General features: G+C 38.9%; 1 pseudogene; it reads left to right on the top strand.

The window, feature by feature from the left end:
* Positions 1-394: 394 nt before the first annotated feature.
* On the top strand, positions 395-4,114 carry LOC114640132 (annotated as a pseudogene).
* The last annotated feature ends 6,387 nt before the right edge of the window (positions 4,115-10,501 follow it).

A 10,501-nucleotide genomic window follows, 5' to 3' on the forward strand; every position in this document is an offset into this window, starting at 1 on the left:
AGGGAGGGAGAGAGGGAGGGAGAGAGGGAGGGAGGGAGGGGGGAGGGGAGAAGGGCAGGCAAGAGAGAAAGTTGAAAGAAAAAAGAAAGGAAAAAGAAAGTACCCTGACACATTATAAGACAAAGAATCTCCAAAGATGCTGCTGAGTTCATTTTATCTTAGCAATCTACCATTGAGCATGTACCCTACATGTAAAAGCTTAGTGTGGTTTTTTTCCCAGTGAGACTCCCCTAGAAAACTAAGAGAAAACTAATTTTACCTTTAAAAAATAGTCCTCGACAAGCGTGCCGGTTTCTTCCTGTAACTCAGCTGCAATGACTGTTTCTGGGTGAAACATTCTGAGTGTCTCTGCTGGGTGCTGTGAGGGGAGCTCGGCAAGCTCAGAACTCCAGACATGGATGTAGTGACCTTTGATGACGTGCATGTGAACTTCACTCTGGAAGAGTGGGCTTTGCTGGATCCTTCTCAGAAGAGTCTCTACAAAGATGTGATGTTGGAGACCTATAGGAATCTCACAGCTATAGGCCACATTTTGGAAGAGTGTACTATTAGTGAACATTTTCCAAGTTCTAGAAGACATGGAAGGCATGAAAGAAGTTGTTTTGGAGAGCAACCCTCTGAGATTGTTCAATGTGCTAAAGCTTTTGCATATCAGAGTCATACTCAAAGGCATGAAAGAACTCATAATGGACAGAAACCCTATGCATATAACCAGTGTGGTAGAGCCTTTGCACGTAGCAATGTTCTCCATCATCATAAAAGAACACATACAGGGGAGAAACCTTATGAATGTAACCAATGTGGTAAAGCCTTTGCAAGAAGCAGTGGTCTCAAATATCATAAAAGAACATATACAGGAGAGAAACCCTATGAATGTACCCAATGTGGTAAAGCCTTTGCCCATAGCAATGTTCTCCAATATCATCAAAGTACACATACAGGAGAGAAACCCTATGAATGTAACCAATGTGGTAAAGCCTTTGCACATATTAGTGGTCTCCGACATCATAAAAGAACACATATAGGGGAGAAACCTTATGAATGTAACCAATGTGGTAAAGCCTTTGCAAGAAGCAGTGGTCTCAAATATCATAAAAGAACACATACAGGAGAGAACCCTATGAATGTAACCAATGTGGTAAAGCTTTTGCACATGGCAATGGTCTGGAATATCATAAAAGAACACATACAGGGGAGAAACCTTATGAATGTAAGCAATGTGGTAAAGCCTTTGCACACAGCAAGAGTCTCAAATATCATAAAAAAACACATACATGAGAGAAACCCTATGAATGTACCCAATGTGGTAAAGCCTTTGCCCATAGCAGTGTTCTCCAATATCATCAAAGTACACATACAGGGGGAAAACCCTATGAATGTAACCAATGTGGTAAAGCCTTTGCACATATTAGTGGTCTCCGATATCATAAAAGAACACATACAGGGGAGAAACCCTATGAATGTAAGCAATGTGGTAAAGCCTTTGCACACAGCAATAGTCTCGAATATCATAAAAGAACACATACAGGGGAGAAACCCTATGAATGTAACCAATGTGGTAAAGCCTTTGCACACAGCAGTGGTCTCAAATATCATAAAAGAACACATACAGGAGAGAAACCCTGTGAATATAACCAATGTGGTAAAGCCTTTGCACATAGCAATGTTCTCTAAAGGCATAAAAGAATATATACAGGGGAGAAACCATATTAATGTAACCAATCTGATAAAACTTTTTCACAAATCAAGTGTCTTAATACACATACAAGAACATGTATTTGAGCAAAACCTTTAGTGTATCTAATGTGGTAAAGCTTTTTCACAAAGCAGTCATCATGACAATCATAAAAAGACACATACAGGAAAGCAATTTTTGAATGTGACCAATGTGGTTTTAAAATTTTTAGCAATACAGTGTCCCCTAAATATATAAAGGACCATGTACTGGAGACCCTGTGAATATCATAAATGTTATGAAGCTCTTCTATGTCCCAATCATGTTCAAATACATTAAAGAACATGTACTGGAGAGAAATCCTCTGAATGTAACTAATGTGATAAAGCCTTTGCACAAAAGAGTCATCGAATACATCAAAGGATACACACTGAAGAGAACACTATGAATATAAGCACTGTGGTAGGCTTCTTTAAGTCACAGTACTCTCCATGTAAATAAACGAAGACACATTCAAGAGAATCTCTGTGACTGTCATCTACAGGATAAAGCCTTTGTACTTTGTGATCTGCTTCAAGTGCATAAAAGAAGACATACAGGTGAGAATGTAAGCAATGTGGTAAAGCCTTCATATGTCAGTCATATTCAAAAGCACAAAAGAAACCATTATGTAGAGAAATCCTGTAAATGTATTTAATATGACAAAGCCTATGCACACTTCTATAGACTTCATCACCATGAAACAATCTATACTGCTTAGAAATTTGAATACATTTAATATTGTGAAGCCTTTTCAAATTTCCCAAGTTTTCATCAGCATGAAATAGAAACCCTATATGCACTCAATATGGGGAAGACTTTGTATATTTTTATAGACTTCATCATCATGAAAGCACTCATAATGGAGAGAAAGTAGAGCCTTTCTGTTATGGAATCCTCTCAGATCCAACACCACTCAATTTCAGGTAATGCAGACAGGATTTCATGGTAATAAACCTGCTGCTAGATCATGATGTACTCTGAAAAAAAAATAGTCAATTGAAGCTAGCTTATAGGTTCGAGACGAAACATGTACTCACTTCTATTCTTATAACTCTATACCCCATCTGATGTAGACCCCTAGAGGCCCTGTGCATTCTGACACAGTTTCTCTGAATTCATGTGTGTCACTGTGCTGTTTCCTTTTGTTCTCCACTTCTATGGCTCCATACTCTCTGCCTACTCTTCCAAAGGATTCCCTGAGCCCTGAGGGGAAGGAAGAGACACTTCCCATTTCAGGCTGAGTGTTCCAGATGTAAGTCTCTGTAGTTGTTCTTGTCCTCTGAGGATGGCTGAGAAAAACACTGATCTTTGAGGATAGCAAAATGTCTTTAGAAACAGGAGCATTATTTGCTCCTAGGCCCCTGGACTATCGAGTCTCAGGTTCTTGGCCACCCAAATAGTGTTGGGGATGGAGTCCCTCTAATAGAGCAGCCCTTAAATCAAATCATATCTCTGTTAGTTATTCTCACACACTTTGTGGCACTATTTCACCTGTGTCTCTTACAGTCTGGTAACTATTTCAGAGGAAAGGGTTTGTAGCTGGGTTGGTATTTATCTTTCTCCTTTGGTAGCCAGCAGAGTACCTTCCTGTACAATGAATATTAATCTGTATTAGTATCATAGGCACCAGCAGGACCTCTTTGTGTGCAACGAGCTATGTACATATGGTCTTCAGCAATGGGGCTTAACTTGCAGTTTATACACAGCAACTCATATACTTGGCAATAGCCTGGATTGTTTGAGGGTTCTCATGGGAGCCCTTTCTCCAACAACTCAATAGGGTGTAACCAGTTCTCAGTACTGGAGGCTTCATTTTGTGATGAAAGATGTTCAGTTGGGACTCTGTCCTCCCACCCTGTGCTGGCTGGTTTTATATGTCAACTTGACACAAGTTAGAGTTATCACAGAGAAAGGAGCCTCCTTTTAAAAAATGCCCCCATGAGTTCAAGCTGTAAGGTATTTTCTCAATTAATGATCAAGTGTAGGAGGTCCCTTTGTGAGTGGTGCCATCCCTGGGCTGGTAGTCTTGGGTTCTATAAGAAAGCAAACTGAGCGAGCCAGGGGAAGCAAGCAAGTAAGTAACATCCCTCCGTGGCCTCTGCATCAGCTCCTGCTTCCTGCCCTGTGTGAGTTCCAGTCCTGACTTCCTTTAGTGATGAACAGCAATGTGGAAGTGTAAGCTGAATAAACCCTTTCCTCCCCAACTTGCTTCTTTGCCATGACATTTTGTGTAGGAATAGATACCTTGACTAAGACACACCTCATTATTTGGTGATTTCACTTCAATCATCTTCATAAATGTTTATATTTTAGGACGACTCTATTGTATTGGCGTGCTTTCTTATAGAAACCAAGACTACCAGCCCTGGCATGGCACCACCTTTCACCACAAAATGAAGCCTCCAGTACTGAGAATTGGTGACATCCTATTGAGTTGTTGGAGAAAGGGCTCCTCACCCCCCACCTCCATCACTTCTTCATTTGATCCTCTTGTTCTATTCTCCCCCTTCCCCATCCATACCTATTCTATTCTGTCTTCTAAGGGAGGTTCACCCTTCATCCCTAGTCCCTAACCCTGTACCTAACATCTGTGATTATACAGATATTAGCTTTATTATTAATGTCTTAGCAGCTCGTGTGTGTGTGTGTGTGTGTGTGTGTGTGTGTGTGTGTGTGTGTGTGTCTGTTTGTGAATATATAACATGTTTGTCTTTCTGGGTTACCTCACTCAGGATGATTTTATTTGTTTTTTTATTTTTTTACCTTCATCCATTTACCTACAAATTCCATGGTTCATTTTTGAATGGCTTAGTGATATTCTGTTGTACAATGCACCACATTTTCTTTATCCATCCATTGATGGATATCTAGATTAGTTCTAATTTCTGGCTATTATGAAAATAGCAATGAACATTTAATCAAACAAGTGTCCTTGTGGTAGGAGTAAGTGTACTTTGGGAATTTGCCCAAGAGTGGTACAGCTGAATCTTGAAGCAGATCAATTCCCATCTTCCTGAGAAACTACCACAATGATTTCTGTAGTGCACACGCAGGTTTGCACTCCTACCGGCAATGAAGAATGTTCCCCTTGCTCCACATCCTCACCAGCATGTGCTGTCACTTGAGATTTTGATCTTAGCCATTCTGATAGGTGTCAGATGGAATCTCAGAGTTGTTTTGATTTGCATTTTTGATGGCTAAACATGTTAAACATTTCTTTAGGTGTTTCTCAGTCATTTGAGATTCCTTTATTGAGAATTATGCTTACATCTGCACCCCATTTTTAATTGAGTTGTTTTCTTGATGTCTTATTTCTTGATTTCTTTATATATTTTGGACATTATCCCTCTGTCAGATGCGTAGTTAGTAAAAAACACTCTTCTCCAATCCTATAGACTGCTCCTTTATCTGGATAATGGTGTCCTTTGACATACAGAGGCTTTTCAGTTTCATAATGTATCATTTGCGAATTGTTGATCTTACTGCCTGTGATATTGGTGTTCTGTTAAGGAAGTTGTCTTCTATCCCAGAACTCTTTTCCACTTTCTGTTCTATCATATTCTATAGATACAGTCTTATGTTGAGGTCCTGGGACCATTTGGACTTGAGTTTTGTGCAGGGTAATATGGATCTATTTGCATTCTTCTACATGTAGACGTCCAGTTTGATGAGCATTTATTGAAGATGTTATGGTTTTCCCATGTGTATTTATAGTCACTTTATTAAAATCTGACATTAATTGTTTGAACTTATTTCTGGGTCTTCTATTCTGTTCTCTTGATCATGTCTGGTTTTGAGCCAACATGTACTTTTTATAATTCAGTAGCACAATTTGAGACTGGGGGCATTTTCACCTCCTGCAGTCCTTTTATTATTTAAGGGCATTTTAACTATCCTGGGTTTGGTTTTGTTGTGTTGTGGTTTTTCTTTGCTTTAATATGAAACTGGAAATTGTTGTTTCAAGTTCTGTAAAGAATTAGGTTGGAATTTTTATGGAGATTGCTTTTGACAGCAAGGCCATCTTAACTATATTAATCCTACTGATTCCTGAGCATGTGAGGGCTTTCCATCTTATTTCTTTGATTTCTGAAAGTATTTCAAATACAAATCATTCACTTACTCATTTAGAGTTACTCCATGATAGTTAACACTTTTGAGGCTATTGTATAATGTGGTGTTCTCTAAATTTCTTTCCCAGTCTATTGTTGCTATATTTGATTAACGCTACTCAAATCACCCTGGTGGAGGCGCTGGCGCAAGTTCCTGATTACCTGCCCCAAAGTTCTGGATTCCCGAACGAAATACACATGCATGCAACCTTATATTTAAATATATTTTAAACATCTCAATGACTGGACTACTCTCAAACTTCCACATTGTTAACACCTCCCCTCCAATGCTCCTGAGTTATTACTAAAATCTGTATTCTATCTATGTTACCCTAGACCCAATGGGGAGGTGGCAGAGGAAAGGATCGTCCTCCCCAGGCTCTTGCTTGATTGGTACACTCTCTCTTCTGCAGCTCTCAATCCTGGATCTTATTCCTTTACCAGGCATGGAGGTTCTACCTCCTTCTTTCCCCTGTCTCTCTGCCCAGCCATAATGACACCTTTACCAATGAGAACCACTTGTGGCAGGGATCCTCAGCATCTTATATGTGAGATTCTCATGCAATTTTTGGAACCCAATTAACATAATACAAGGGTTAAACCAAATCCACAACAGTCTGTCATTTGTATATAGAAGTGTTGACATTTTGTGTATCAGTTTTGAATCCAGCCACTTTGCTGAAAGGTTTTTGTCAGCTGTAGAAGTTTCCTGATGGAATTTTCAGGGTCACTTGTGTATTCTGTTATATTATCTCCAAATAGAAATACTTTGACTTCTTTTTCCTAGTTATACCCCCTTGGTCTCCTTCAGTGTTCTTATAACTCTAGCTAGGTCTTTAGGCACTATTTTAAATAGTTCTTGTTTGTGATTTTAGTGGAGATGCTTTGAGTTTTAGGTTATTGTTGGCCATTGGCTTGCTATAAACTACTTTTATTATGTTGAGGTAGATCCTTTGTATCTTTAGTTTCTCCAGGATTTTTTACTATGAAGAGGTGTTGAGTTTTGTCAAATGCCATTTCTACATTTAAGAGGACATTCATATGGTTTTTCCAACTTTGGCACAAGTCCCATGATCTGTTGAGAAGAAGGTATATTATTTTATGTTTACATTAAGTGTATTCTAAATATATGTTTATGATATATGCAACCTCTAGCATTTCCCTGTTTAGTTTTTGTTTGGATGACCTGCCCATTGGTAAGAGTGGTGTATTAAATCACCCACTATCGTTGAGTGAGGGGTGATATGTGATTTAAGCTGTTAATAGTGGTACTTTTTGTTTTGGGTTTTGTTGTCATTTTTATTTGTTTGTTTTTCTGAACTTGGTGCATTGATGTTAAGAATTTCAATATCCTCTTGGTTAATTTTTCCTTTGATGAATATGTGGTATCCTTTCTTTTCCTATTCTGATTAGTTTTGCTTTGAAGTCTATTTTGTTAAATATTAAAATGGATACACTGGCTTGCTTCTTAAAAGCAAGAATAGTGTCTGTAAATTTCTATTATTTTGTTGTGCTGGTATGTGTACTGCCAAACCCCAGCTGGGTTCTTTTTAGTTTCTTTTGATCTGAAATTATTTATTTTCTTTGTTTTCTTTGGTGTGGTTAATTTTATCAAGTTAACCTAAATTTTGCCTTTTAGGGTCTTCTGTAAGTCGAGATTCATAGATAGAATCCTGCTTCAGTTTTTACCATGTATTGTTTTTCTTTCTGCATCTATCGTGATAGAATGTTTGCTGGGTATTGTAGTCTGGGTTGACATATAGCATCTCTTAGAGTCTGCAGCACATCTGTCCAGGCCTTTCCAGCATTGAAATTCTCCATTGAAAAGTCAGATGTTATTCTAATTGCTCTGCTTCTATATGTTAATTTGTCTTTTGTCTTGGCAGCATTTAATATTCTTTGTTCTCTAAGTTTATTGTTTTTATCATTATGTACTATAAGAGAGTTTACTTTCTAGTCCAGTCCCAGAAGTGGGATTTCTGGGCTCTTGCCCTGGGTGTTATGGACTATGTTTGTGCCATGTCATCTAGACATCGAGATTTGGGATGATCTTAATTGCAGATGCTAATATCTACTCTTATCTTTGTTGCATGACTATTTCATCTTTTAGTTTCTGCTGCCCTCTCTGGTTCTGGTGACTGTGTTACCTGGTAATGAATGCTTCTGAGATCCTTTCGGGTATGGCTACTGAATGTTTTCTATAAATGTTACTAGGAACTGGGAGCTGACACATAGGATGGGGATATACTAAAAAGAAGAGTCTCAGGGGTCCACAGGATGGAGAAAATTAGAGTGTGCTAATCTCAACTTCCTAAATCCTTAGCCAATTGTATCTCATCACAGGTATTGTCACCTTTGAGATCTTCCATGAAGATGGAGGGAGCAGCCACTCTCCTGCCCTCAGTTCCATTGTGCTGTCTCACTGGTGTGTCTGGAGTCATCTTAGATCTAACGCTGTGTACAGCAGATCAGGACTCTGAAGTATTGCCGGTGGCCCCTGGCCCTTTACTCTCCATCCCACTTCTTTCCCTTCACAGTGTTGAGTTCCACATCCCCCATATAAAAGTATCCCTGATTAAGTGCATGTCTCAAGACAGGTTTTATGAGGTATCTATTAATTTCAAAATCAAATGCTTAGTCTAAAAATGATGTTGAGCAATCCTTCTAATGTAGCTTTATAGTCGTGTATATTTAAAAGTGTACCTTTATAGACATGTCTTGTTATACTCATAACTTAGCAATGTGGCTTATGACTAACTTTCTCTTAATTCCTAACCCATGTGGAATAGAAGCAGAAGTATTCAGAAGACCATTGATGAGAGGTAGGGAGACACAGATCAGTTTTAACCAATGACATTACTACCCTTCTTTTAACAATATAAAGGCATCAGCAGGCTCTGTGATTTAGTTGTATACAATTTTACACAAAGGTGGGTATGCCTGTAAAACTAAAGGCTATTTAATACTCATCAGTTTAATTTACAACAAAATCACATAGGAAATAGGCTCTAAGTACATAGCCTACATTGACAAAATTGCCTAAAGTATTTGGATAGGGCTTCAGAGATAGTTCAGCCAGTAAAGTTTCTGCTATGTAAGCATGAAGGCCTGATCCTGAGCATCCAACATGCATGGGAGAAAAGCAGAAGTAGTCATAGACATTGGGATACTGGCATGGGGCAGAGTAGAGATGGGAACAAAGAGACAAATACACTGGCAAACAGCATAGCCAGCTGATAAGTAGCCTAGATTTTAGAGACACCCTGTTTTAAAGACAATGTAGAATGATCAAAAAAAAAGAAAAAGAAAACAAAAAACTCCAACCTTCACAAGCATATTCATGCATGTGTAACCTCACATAAACGTGTACGCGCGCGCCCGCGCACACACACACATACACACACACACACACACACATTCAGAAATAGCTTCACAAAAAGTGCTCAGATTTTTGGACCACTCCTTATAAGTTTCAACTGGCATATTTTTTCAAGGAATCCATGAATCATAAAAATAAAGAATACAGTGAAATAATTTAAGATGCAGCTGAAAGATGGTCCAAGTACTAAATGGGCCTCCCTGGAGGCTTTCTCAGGTTTCCCACCAGAAGTCACCTCTGTTGTGAGTGGAAACTTCTGAGTCACACTTAGAAAATGATAACCAAGCTACATTCTTTTTGTTTGGAACAAAGTCCTTAGGCATCTTTAGCTGATCATTGCATAGCATCCCCACCACAGGACATAGCTATATTTTGTAATTTATCTAACTTGGTAGCAAAACAACCCTCAAAGGATTCCACGCAGTTACAAGGTGTAGCCCCTAGAAAAAGCAAATGAAATTTTTGCACCTGATTTTCTCCCAACTTATGTATTAACAATTTAAATGAAAATCTTGATAGTCCTTCTCTCTGGTTTAAAGGGAAATATTACAGATCAAACAAAAACGTATGAGAGCTTCAGAATAATCATCACATGTCCAATGTGCACTTGTGTTCAGCAATCAGATAAGCAGTGCTCTTTAGTTTCTGAGGGAAATCTAAAGATAGCCTGTTACATCGTCAAGTAGATGAGGTTTAGGAAGCACTGCAAATGACTACTGACATGTAAACCTGAATAATCTGATCTAGATCTGTCAATATGTTAGTCTATGAAGTTTCATTTTTTAAGGATTTATTTATTATTTTATGTATGTGACTACATTGTTGCTGTCTTCACAAACACACCAGAAGAGGACATCAGGTCTTCATTACAGATGGTTGGTGAGCCACCATGTGGTTGCTGGGAATTGAACTCAGGACCTTTGAAAGAGTAGTCAGTGCTCTTAACCACTAAGCCATCTCTCCAGCCCCTATGATGTTTCCTGCTTCAGAGATCCTACCACAGACATTTACTCAGTGTCCTGGTTGGACTCTCTCCACACTGTGAAAAGACAGCAGAGGAAACTTTAGGGTAGGGAAGATGTCCTTTGGCACATTATTCTAGGAAGGTTAGTTCATCATAGGAGGGAAGAGGAATGGAACAGAAAAGTTCACATCATCATAGCCAGGAATGAAAGGGGGAGAAAGAGGAGGAGGAGGAGAAGGAGAAGGAGAAGAAGAAGAAGAAGAAGAAGAAGAAGAAGAAGAAGAAGAAGAGGAGGAGGAGGAGGAGGAGGAGGAGGAGGAGGAGGAGGAGGA

Source organism: Grammomys surdaster, unplaced genomic scaffold (assembly GCF_004785775.1).
Source record: "Grammomys surdaster isolate TR1022 unplaced genomic scaffold, NIH_TR_1.0 125780, whole genome shotgun sequence".
Lineage (NCBI taxonomy): Eukaryota > Metazoa > Chordata > Mammalia > Rodentia > Muridae > Grammomys > Grammomys surdaster.